The following is a 12,778-nucleotide window of genomic DNA, read 5'->3' on the forward strand; positions in this document are numbered from 1 at the left end:
GTTGCATGGTTGATTGGTACCGGTGACCACCTTCCGGCTCCATGATCAGACCCTGAGTACCTACTATCTTGAGTCAAATAAATACATATAGAATGTCAGGTCGTTTCAAATATTTTTAATCCTGTCCGGTAGTTTATTAAACTGCACCATTATAAATTATAATACTATAAAAACAGTGCTAGGATCAAAGTCTCTCGTTGCGGTTTACACGCACACAGTATAGCGTTTTACACGGCGCCCGCCGCACACAATGATAAAAAACCTCGTCGTCGCCGTTGAAAATGTGCGGAGCCGACCGACACACGTCCTGCCTCTACAAGCTCTGCCGCGGCACTGAGCTGGCGCAGCGCGCGTCATCGGTAATATAGAGTAGTTTTCAAAAAATTGCCAAAAAATTATAGTAGAATTTCATAAACACTAATGTATACCACCAGTATAAGCAAACGTTGCAGATTGCTTGAGTATGAAAATGACTTCGATATTAAGTAGATTTTCGTAGGAATTGACACTTGTTTCGGAGAGAAAATCGAGTTCGTTTTACTTTGATTTTCTCTTTCTCAAAGGTATGTAGGAAAAATATAGTTTGATATGCCTAAAGTACAGGGTATTAGTAATACAAAATAGCCAGGTTTAGCATAGTAAAATTCTCAACATTTCCAAATAAGAGCTCGCCATTCAGTGCTTCACGGGGTTTTTCGGAAACGACCATCAGAAAAAAAATCATTACTAATTTAATAAGTCCTTTTTCTAATATTTACAACGATATTTATAAAGATAAGAAGACGCTTTTACTGGAACAAGTACTCATTGTTTCTAATAATGAGCGCAAAGTCCTGAATTTCGTCGACTAGTATCATCAATTTTGCATTATTTCGACTTTTCTTGTAAGAGCGCTCTTAAGGGGCCCACTGATTAACAGTCCGCCGGACGGTATCCGCCTGTCAGTTGTTCGGAACTGTCAAAATTTTGTTCTAACTGACAGGCCGATACCGTCCGGCGGACTGTTAATCAGTGGGCCCCTTTACGAAAATCCTGAAAAGTTAACGGTTTCTAATGATACTATGAGAAACAAAGGGGCCCCGGTCGATTTTCATGTTTTTGGTTACTTTTTCCTCTTATTATGATGAAATTTAGTGAGTTTGAAGAGCTCCTCATTCTGGGCGTAATAAACACAAATCCTGGCATAAATAAAATTCCGTTGACTTAAGAAAAATTCCATAGATTTCCGTAGGATCTGTAAGTTTCTCATGAGGAGGATCGGATCATGAGGGTGAGCAAAAATTAGGAGCGCAAAACAGATTTCATATACATTTTTAAATGCTCTATTATTCTCTTATGATACTCAAAAGTTCGAAAATAATCAATGTATGAAATAATTGTGGTTGATATACAACAAATTGTGTCAAAATATTTTCAGCAAAGTTGATATCCAGAGAGGAAAATGAGGACTACGTTTGTATGAAAAGGCGATTTCGCACGGGTCCTGCGCTTTCGTATCAATGCAATATGTGTTGTACCATGGACCTAGAATACTACGGACGTCGTTTTGCTAAGACAAAAACTGTGATTCCATCATCCACCAATTTCCTAGTATTTACGCGTGACACACACACATTGACAGTTATCTCAATGCCCTCATCCACCAATTTGCCGTCAGACGGATCGAAACGTCAGTGAAGTAAATTTGTCCAAGAAAAATGTAAAATATGCCATGCGTACCTAGTTAAATCCTGCAAGAATTGTACCGATCGAAAGAAAAAAATTGACGGAATAACTTTTCATAGCTAATTTTATCAATTATCACGGTATAGTACATAAAATCTCCATATTTCATTGTTTATAAATGCGAAACAGGAGTGTGACCAGTAAGTTGAATAGGTTAATTTCCCGAAAGTAGGGTAATTGATGCCCTTCTTATTAAATCATTATGTATACCTATAAGAGATCATTTAGGATATTTAGGTAATAATAGCTAAATTATTGATTTTGCATTTCAAACTAGGTCGGTATGGTAATTTCCCGATAATAAGGAGATTAAAGACGTTTACATGAATAATGTTTGATAGTTAACGTTTATTTGTTATGTAAGGTAAACATACTCATGGTGCTCGACGCGGTCCCAGTCCAGTACATGTCATCTTGAAACTGAAGTCATTGTCAATAGAGGTGACAGCAAGGTGTCATTTATTGGGCATTAGCATGTCGAGCACTAGTACATTTACCTTATATTTATTTTTTGTTTAAAACCAGATACATATGTTACAAGTTAAATATCATTAGGTATTGAAAATAATATTTGCACAAAGTAATTGTGCAACAATGCGCATTTTCAAGACCTACAGAATCAGTTAGGTACACACTTTTTTATTGTCTAACTGTCCTAGTTTAATATTTGAAAACAAGGACGATATTGAAATAATTGTTTCACCATTAGGGGAGAATTTGTGTTACATGGTATCACTCGTCTACACGCACACTTTCAAACCGTCCGCCATTGCAGTGTCACAGTTTGTCTTAAGTGATATTCTCTCTGTCAAATATATAACTCTATGTGTTGTACAAATCCTGGATGAATTATCGAATGCCACATCTAAACCACGAAATGCATCTAAGTGGACAATCTTAAGGATTATAATTACGCCATTGTCTCAGGGGTGACGACCTCCATATCGGAGTCATGACACGGCTCGGAATTATGGGAAATTGTTCTGATTTGGGAAATTGGTTACTGTTTACTTAAAGTAGGGATTTAGAGAAAATTGCTCATATGAGTTATTTATTCTGGATGGCAGGGACGTCCTTATCAGTATTACCTAAGGTTGATTTCAACGAACTTAATAATGTCTGGTTGACGTAACTGGTGACCGAAGAGCTGGCGGCTACCTCGCACAACGTATCAGCATTGCGATACAGCGAGGAAATGCCGCCAGCATCCTTGGTACAATGCCTCAAGGGCCTATTTTAGATTTAAGCTAGTTATTAATTTCGTTTAAAGAAAGAAAGAAAGAAAGAAAGAAAATCTTTATTTCAGGCAACTAATGGCCCATACATAAATACCTTAAAACTAGCATACATATTATATAAAAATATATTTTATAACTAAACTTTAAAAAACTAAACACTACATAATATGTATAATATTATCACATTATGGCTGCTGCTGTTTAATAGTACCACTGTATATATATTGTATGTAAATAAAGATTTATTTATTTTGATGTTAAAAAAAAAATGTTTTTTAATAAATCGTAAACACGTTGAAGATTTGTATGTATTCGTTTTGTTTAAGATGTCTTTAATTTTTTTTTTTGAGATTTATAAAACAACGTCATAAGTTTATAGATTTTATAGTCGAGCCGCGGGCCCGTCTAGTTTAATGATAAAAATGTTTCATGCCCAGAGAAAAATACAAATGTGAGTTTAGGACTAAAAAAAAGGTACTTACAAAAGAAAGCCCATACTATATGGGCATACTCCCGCATATTCGGGGCAAAGGAAATATTTTGAAAAAATATAAAATTATCAAAAAGTGTGCGATGGCCGGGAATCGAACCCGGATCAACTGCTTGGAAGGCAACTATGCTGACCATTACACCACCATCGCAGCTGATCAGCGGGGCGAAATACTTAATCAGCTAACGGCGATGATTATTGACTTCTAATCGTGACGGTGGGAAATAAATTGATAAGAAAATCGTTATTATTATGAAATGCACATAGTTCAAATTAATGAGACTGTTGACTTTTTGACATGACGACATTGACAACATAATCATTATCATTACTTAGGTACCGATTTTTCCGTTATATCTAAGATTTATAATATTTTAGTTATATGTTGCAGAACCCAAACTTGTAGGTAGGTACTTATATAAATATAGGTATAAAATAAATGTTTGTGTGTAGGTACAAAAACTATTTCACTTTTAAACCAGAAGTTCCTCCTACATCACTCTAAAATACGAAATTCACCGAATCATAAAACCTACGCCAAGTTATTATCAAATTGATCACCAGAAGACACGCACGCAGTCAAGATAGCCAAGTTTAGTTTATGTATATAGTGAATCCGCATGGAAGACATCTTTGCACTCTCGTAAGTATTAAATTGCAACCTCAATTTCATTTCAAAGGGGGAAGAAATAGAAGAATTCTGGAATAAAAAGTATTCTATGTTTATTCCTGAGTTATAAAATTACGTCCGTAACTCGTTGAATGCTAACAATGGAAATATTTACGTTACCTATTCCAATTGTTGTAAAATTGTTACTTGTGTCTCCAGGCTTACAGGTCTTGGATTTTCCTTACCGTAATACAGGATGTTTATTTAGTCACCTCCAATAATTTACGGGGTGAATATATAGGTCATACTGAGCAACTTTTACTATGGGAGTAAACCAGAAACCGCGAAAAAAAATAGGCTGATTCATACATGACACCTTGACATTTTCTATGAGACAGTAAATTTTTTTTTTCGCTATTTCGGGGTTGATTCCATAGAAAAAGTTGCTCAGTATGAGCTATATATTCAGTCCGTAAATTATTGCAGGTGACTAAATATACAACCTGTATATAGACAGTAAGAATATATAATATAGCTTCATTAAGCACAAAAGCATATCGCGAATCTGGCAAACCCTTAACAGTAAACAAGACATTTATATGGAATCATTATTAAGTTGTTTATGTTTGTTCGTAGTTTATTAACCGACTTCGTAAAAGGAGAAGAAGGTAGGAGGTAATGAGCCAATGGACATGTGACCTTAAGTTTGCTGGGAGAACGATGGACTATGTATAAATAAAATATTATTTTTAAGTCTATAACTTTAGGTAACATCAAAAGACATCGGATCAGGCGGCCTAGCCAAGGTGACGATCGCTTGCGCTTCGCCATGGAATCGCTTAATTGTCTCTCTATCAATCTTCCATATTAGTGTGACAGTCAGTCAGTCATATCATTTCTAGATCTATTAACTGACGTATCTTAAAGTTCGAATCGGGCCAAGTGACAGTTGCGTTTCGTTCGCTACGGAGCGTTAGCGATTGGCATATACGAGTAGGTATGTTATCAACGGGGCCAGACTATGCGCCAAAAGTATCTATCAATAATAACTTAACAAAAAGAGATGTGTCTAGACATAGGTATGTAGAACAATAAGACTGATACTTTTGTGTATGTACCTATGTATGGTAAATATACAATGTACGGGAGAGTCAATTTTTTTTCTCAATTTCGGGGTTGGTCCCATAGTAAAAGTTGCTCAGTATGACCTATACAACGTGTGCCCATCCCACTTTCAGTGGCTGGTGTAACACCTTGTATATAACAGTGGCGGGGAGTCAATAAAATCGTAGACAATCCGGTAGGAGCTGAGTTCTACGGATGCGTCGTTTAGTCCTATCCACAGGACCTATACATGGTGTTTATTGAGTCACCAGCAATAATTTACGGGTGAATATAAAAAAAAAAAAAAATAATAAAATAAATAAATAAATTGATTTTATTCATTAATATAAAGGTCATACTGAGCAACTTTCACTATGGGACAACCCCGAAATCGCAAAAAAAAAAATTCTCCTATGGAAAGGTTCAAACTTTCGAAGTTTCAATGTTTTGAAGAAGTTCAGATGTTTTGAAGGTTTTAAGTTTAAAATGAGTTGCTGTGGGGTCTGTCCCACGCCATCTGCAGCGGCCGGCTCCAACCAGGTTTGCAGCCAGCAAACCTGGACAGAAAAATTATGTCAATGTCAGACCCGTCAGACAGACAAAATGTAACGCAGTATTTTTTTTTCCGCGATTTCGGGGTTGATCCCATAGTAAAAGTTGCTCAGTATGACCTTTATATTCACCCCGTAAATTATTGCAGGTGACTAAGTAAAGACGTGTAACTATAGATATAGTTTGATTAGATAAATCTCTTTCATTATACCAACAATGGTGTTATAGGGCCTCGGTGCATCATAGTCGCAGGACCTCACGCTAATTTGTCGCTGGAGCGTGCGGGTCGTGCCGCGGCCGATTACGCCGCCGGCCATCGCAGCGACAAACGATGAGAGTGACCACGCTCCAGAGCGTTTTCACATAGAATAAAGATGTATAAAATATGCATATTTCAGTATCTAAATATTTATAAGAAATCTTTATTGATAAAAATTAGGGTTTGCAATCCGGATCCGAAATGTATGAAATTATCCGGATCTGGATCCGGATCCGCGGATCTTCCCATACATTTCAGATCCGTCGTGCAAACCCTAATAAAAATAAACTTAATCCAAAAAAGGCGGATTTGATGCCATGGCACTCTATAGCAGCCGTTTTATCTCATAGGCACTATCCGACATCCGATACCGGAGAGGATAATTTCAGCCATGTCGGACTCCCGTCACTCCCGTCAGCTGCTTTCGGGCCGAAATTATCGGATGCATGTTATTGGATGTCGGATACCTATACGATGTAGGGCAAGTACATCCGATATCGGATCGGACAATGTGAAAACTCTCTCAGACTTTTGATAATTTTGATGGACTCTTCGAGATATCTTTGAGTTTGTTTCAGCCGGTGACACCCAAGAAAGCTTTAGGAGTTTTCGAGTTAAATGCAGTGAATTGATTAGCACATTTAATCATTGAACAGTGGTGCATGACTATGTAGTTTTCTTGAAGTTGCCGCATGCTACTTTCAGTAAAAGGCACTTAAAAATCACCTAAATTGTCCAACTATGATTACCACTAATACATTTTTACAAATAAGTATATGTTTATGTAAGGCATGGTCACCCCACAAACCGCGTCACGACCGGCGCCCGCGCAGAACATTGTTTACTTCATTAATTGCCCGGTTATTGTGCCTCGTCCTTTGTCTATGCCATCGTTAAAGGACCTAAAGGTCCAGAACTAAGCTCGCTGTTTACATGATGGCAATTATAGTTTATGTTGCGTAATTTATAGTGTATGTTCGATCAAGTTCGATGAATTAGGTATACATATATGTCGTAGACCGTCCTGTATGACGGCTGCGTTTGATGGCATGTCAAATACCTAGTGAAATACCTACCTATGCTTGGGTGTGTTTGGTTGCAATACGGTGACTTGTATTTTAAATAGTCCAAACATAGATAACCGCTACGTATATAATACTTTTGATAAACTGCATGAAGAAAGGATACTCTAATTTTTATGTAACGGGTCTATCGCTATCGTCACGCTCGCGGACAACTGTGTGCCTAGCCACGATGACAATCGTACATCGACAATCGCCAAACGAAAAGTAAAAATGTATCAGTGTGCTTATTAGGCTGCGTTATTCACCAGAGATGTACGAGGATGAGTATAGGGAGGCATGTTAAGAACCAATAGAATTACTGCTTTTACATTTGCTCGCTCAGTGTGAAATTATTCTATTGAGTCTTAGCAAACACATGCCTCGCTACGAATGCTCGTACATCTCTGGTGGAAACGTAGCTTAACAGATGATAGGTACCAAAAGTCACGTGACCATATACATTTTTTCAAGTTTCGCTTTTTCCATCAATGACTTTCATCTTGGCCAATGGCCGGCCCTCAGAGCTATAGGCGACAGGCGACTATAGGTATTTTAAGTTTAGATTATAAATAAACAAGTCTAAGATCGCAATCCGGCATATTTGTCTGCATTGCCAACATTATAGAGCCTGCAGCCATTTGTAATGTTGCAACATTGTTACGACAGTGAGATCCTTTAATACTACTCGTAGATTTAGATCTGGATTCTATTCGCGTCTCTTAAGATTCTTAACATATAACATGACATCTCTATATTACTTTGTAGCGTCTGTGCGGAAAGAGAAGAGTCGTTAAATGTATTGGTTCCTATACATTCCACGACTCTTCTCTTTCCGCACAGACTCTAATAGACTAAACTACACATAATGTCTGACAGTTCAGTCTATATTAGGCTGCCTTTCCACTGAGGCGGAGATGAGAGGAGATGTGCGGGAATCAAACAATACAAATGGCAGTGGCAAGGGTGGCAGGTAAAAAAACATGTTTTATTTTACACGTAATAATAGAAATCATTTTTACACCGTAGCCGTAGTAAATTTAATGCAGGTAAAATACACACATTCATCACGATCACAGTATAAGAACAGTAGTGAATCTTCATAGAAATGTGCCGCTGCCGGCTTGAATGTGTGCGTGCGCGCCGGGCGCCGTGTACGCACGCGCTGCCACGCACACATTAGCATAATATACGGGGGAATACGGTGGCGGCAGTGTGGGCCGTACCGCGACTGTGATCGCGCGCATTCGAGTACGCTACCCGCCCGCTCGCATTTGTCTGCTCTGACTGTACGCCTTAATTTTTTTGATCATGACTATGAACAGAGGCAATAGTATAAGTAAGGTACTAGATTGAAAAGCTTGATTATATCACTATTGTATACAATACTTTTTCTACGAATCAACAAAAATAATACTTTAAACTAGTAGAATCATACAAACAAACCAAACCAAAAGTATACAGCAGGGGTCACCAAATGGCGGACCGCGGTCCGGATGCGGACCGCCGACCTATATAATGTTAATACATATTTAATAAACTCAAGTAGAAACGGATCGCGATGGTCACATTATTTTAAAAAATCGGACCCCTGAAGAAACTAATTGGTGACCACTGGTATACAGCTAAGATACGGGAGCAGCCGCGATACCTTCATAATACTGGTACGCGCCCCGGCCGCCGCGTTGGTTGGTCAATGACACCTTCTCGCACTCATGAGGCCCTGGTACTTGCTCCGCGCTATATTCAATTTTTAGACAGTTGTTTTCCCGATTCTGGCCACCGTAGCCTATGGAGACTAACAAGCAACACTAAGTGGTTTTCGTAGTCTATGGATGTTGCTATATTAAGGGTGTCACATGCGCGTTTCTGATTTATTACCCAATTGTTTCTACTATACAACCTAAAATTAATAATTAATTTGAGCTATGGTTTTGTTTCGCCCTCTTGACCGCGGCGAGCTGTAATTGGTCATTTTCATTATAGTTGACTAAACTGTATCGAAATGAATATTATAGTTGAGTTGGGAGCCCGTACATTAAAAATACCCATTTGCAGTTTGGTATAAGAAATCTTAATTCAAAAATGACAGTCGTACAGTAGAAAAAAAAATTGTGTCTCAATAACGACTCCTCAAACCCGGACTTGTCATTCTTCATAATACCTACTTGCCCATGCTTCCCTAAAACCTTTTTACTAAATTTATACGTAAGGATGAGAATTTACTTTACTTTAACCACTAACAATAAAGCGTTCCGAACATGCAGAAACCGGAGGATTTTTTTCTGTATCGAATTTATAATTTTTTTAATAACTGCCATTTCCTAATGTTAATATTTAAAAAGCGTTTTATTTATACTTCATTTATGAATTGATAGAACATTTCATCATATTATAATAAATAGAAACGTAGTGCTACTCATAATATGCAAATAATATTTAACTAAAAATAAAAGTGACAACCCTAAGCGCCAACGCAAGAGTAGGCAAATAACTTGCCGAGTGGCCTTAGATTCACTACTGTTCTTAGTGTACTGTGTCACGATGCTTGCGCGAATTACATTTATCCATACATCCATATTAAATGTAAAAAAAAATAATGTAATAGGTAATATGTTCGCATAGTGAATAGATTCAGGCGTTACTTTTTGCGTAAATCCATATTAATTAAAACCAAAATATTACTTTGCTAATCCGCGAAAAGATAACGTGCTAGTCAATCAGTCCTAACCCGTTATACTTACTTGCGTATTTTTTACATGCAATTAATGTTCCCCCCCCTCCCACCACAAAAATAAATACGCAAATAAATATAACAAACCACCACCAAAAGAACAATACTCACACACACGAACTAGCACGTTATCGTTTCGCGGATTAGCAAAGTACTATTTTGGTTTTAATTAATATGTTCGCAATGAATACTTATTGTCTTTATCTTGTCTTTATGCTTTGACGAAGCATGCTGAGGATTAGGTACCTATCGTTGTAACGATTATGAATAAAGACTAGGTCCTATGTAATAATCATTATCTTAACAATAATGTTACGTTCATTTATACAAATGAAGTTCGAGTGCCATGAAACAACAATGAAATTCATCATTATTTTCAATTTAAAATGATTTAAAATAGATGACTTTAAACAGTTATAGATATAATTTATTTTACAATTGTTTACAATCATAAGTACCGTAAGTACTTGAAATGTGTTTTGCAACGTTTTATGCTTTGTGTCGCCCTAGGCAGCTGGCCAAGATGGCTGAGCTCAACCACGACCTCTTGACACGTTGCTTCACATCGCGTTTTAGACCAGCGGTGGAACAAAAATGGGTTTTGATAACATTAAAGTTTTTTCTTTTTTGATATGTTATTGCATGCATGTTAAATAACATTTATGTAAAATATTAGAAAATTATAGGTGGAGCGTTCGGCCATATTTAAATATTTCAATTTTCTAAATAACTATGTAAATATAAAATTAAAGTTACAAAAAACTGTAACATGTTCAATAACACTTTAATTTATTCACAATATTCGGTTTTTAGAAATCTGGAACAGCTGCTTTCTGGTGAACGTAAAAACACGAATTACTTTGTCAATAAAGAATTAAAGTAGCTGATATTGTAAAATTACGATATTATCTATCAACTTAGTATACTTGTAAAAAGTTAGAAATGTAGACAATGTGCTTGTCTAGATATTGATTTCTGGTTAAGCAGTATAGCCAATATTGAATTAAAGTTTGTAGAGTTAATATTACACGGTCATAATAAAGATCTTAGTTCCCACACAAAATATTAGAAATATAAAATCACGGCGACACTAAATACTGATACGTAAGTATGCATTCCGCGCTTATATTGAGTTACATTTCAAACGCGCGGCGTTTTCGCGCGCCGCGCTGTGCGCCGTGGCAGGAGGCAGCGATCGACGGTGGCGGGCTAGCGATTAGCGCGGTGCCCGTAAAAAATACGCAAAACGTTTATAAAATTATTATCAATGGTAAATAGTTATATTGTTAATAGTAGGTACACTAATGGAAACTTACCTACACTTATTTATTTCTATATGTACTAGGGATTGCCCGCGGTTTGGTTTACGTAGAATTCGTTATCGTGTTAAGTATAGAAATAATAGATACATTTGAAAATTATTTTAGGTGCATTGTCATACAGATAACCACCCTTGTTAAAGTATTCTTCAAATTCAATAGACAGGTGTCATTTCAATATAATTTTGCGTAATTTGGCGCTTTTAGGTTATAAATGACTAGCGACATATATTTTTTGTTTAAGAGCGATATCCGATATATATATCTCCGATAATATTTACTTTATCATTTAAATCAATTTCAAACTAACGTTATTCAATATTTATCATTTTAAAGTCAATTTTACCAACCAACTGAGCTTTACGAATATACCTACGGAAACAACTCAAAATGTGCATCAAATTAAATGCCACTCTTCTTATCCGTTTCGAACAATCAAGAGGGCCTTTACGAGCTGATGTAGTGAAAATTTTATTTAACCCTCGTCCCTTGAAACCTTCACTACGCTCGAGGTTCAACTTTACGAACCACTCGCTACGCTTGTGGTTCAATTTTAGAATGTTTCGCTTGTTTGGGTATCAATATTAGCATGATTAATCAACAAATTTTCCCCTTGTAAAACAAATAAATAAGGTAGGTGAGGTGCAGGCATATGAGGCCCGGCGGGTAACAAGGCCCAGCATTCAAAAATAGCAGTTGCTCCCTATTATTCTGAATTTGTACTTGTTGCTAAGAAGATCCACTGTCAGTGCAGGTAAAAAGGTCCAGTCCCGGGCCTTATTGAACGTATGAGATGAAATAATAGATTAAAATATTTTTAGATAATTTTGAATATTTTTAATCTCTCATTAATAAGGCCGATTTGAAGAAACTTCTATGAAATTATGACTTATAAATAACACCTTCACTGCGTGGGCTGTCCAAATCGCTGCAGACTTTTCTTGGTCTAACTCTAATAATTTTTCACTTGCTTTATTGACCTAAAGACGTTTTAAAGAATCAAAAAGTCTAATAACATTTAGACACTTATACTTTTTAAAGGCAGTAACTACTTACTTATATAGGTAACTTTTTTTATTAATACAAAGGTAGTTATTTACGATAGAAGTGCGAAAAATTGAAATTTTGCAACGAATGACGAATTTTAAAACACGGCCAAAGGGAGTGTTTTAATGTGCTTATTATAGCACCGGTGTCGTAATGTAGCACCAGGGCCCTATTTCACCAACGTGACATTGTTGCTGACGTCACAGGCATCCATGGGCTACGGTTATAGCTTACCATCGGACGGGCCTTATTCCTGTTTGTCACTATCATTGTATTATTAAAAAAAACTTTATTATATCGGCAAAAAACAGGTATCTTTCTTGTGATGTTTATGATGATAATGATGACAATTGACACAAGATTTCAAAGAACTTTCGGTAATTCATGACAGTAAATGAGTTCTGTGTCGGAATTTCGTGACAACTGTCGTATTTCTTGTGACAATTGTCCAAGTCCCAGCCCCCCCTTTGCTACAGTCCAACCCGAAAGGCACCTTAGGTCGGCGCTTACGTCATTATTACCGGCGCCCTATTAACTAATGAAATGAAAATGAAATGAAAAATATTTATTTCGAGCAACTATGGACTCATACAGATTTATTAGTAGACTTACGTTCCTAATGTTAGTACCTAATTAACT

At 36.7% G+C, this 12,778-nt stretch overlaps 1 protein-coding gene and 1 non-coding gene across 3 annotated transcripts in view; both read right to left on the minus strand.

Annotated features, from left to right (window-relative positions):
- The window catches only part of LOC134799868 (GAS2-like protein pickled eggs), a 288,568-nt gene that overhangs the window by 40,177 nt on the left and 235,613 nt on the right, over positions 1 to 12,778 (minus strand). The window lies entirely within an intron of this gene.
- Positions 3,533 to 3,604, minus strand: Trnag-ucc (transfer RNA glycine (anticodon UCC)). The gene has a single exon. It is a non-coding gene; the product is annotated as a tRNA-Gly (tRNA).

Source organism: Cydia splendana, chromosome 19 (assembly GCF_910591565.1).
Source record: "Cydia splendana chromosome 19, ilCydSple1.2, whole genome shotgun sequence".
Taxonomy (NCBI): Eukaryota; Metazoa; Arthropoda; class Insecta; order Lepidoptera; family Tortricidae; genus Cydia; species Cydia splendana.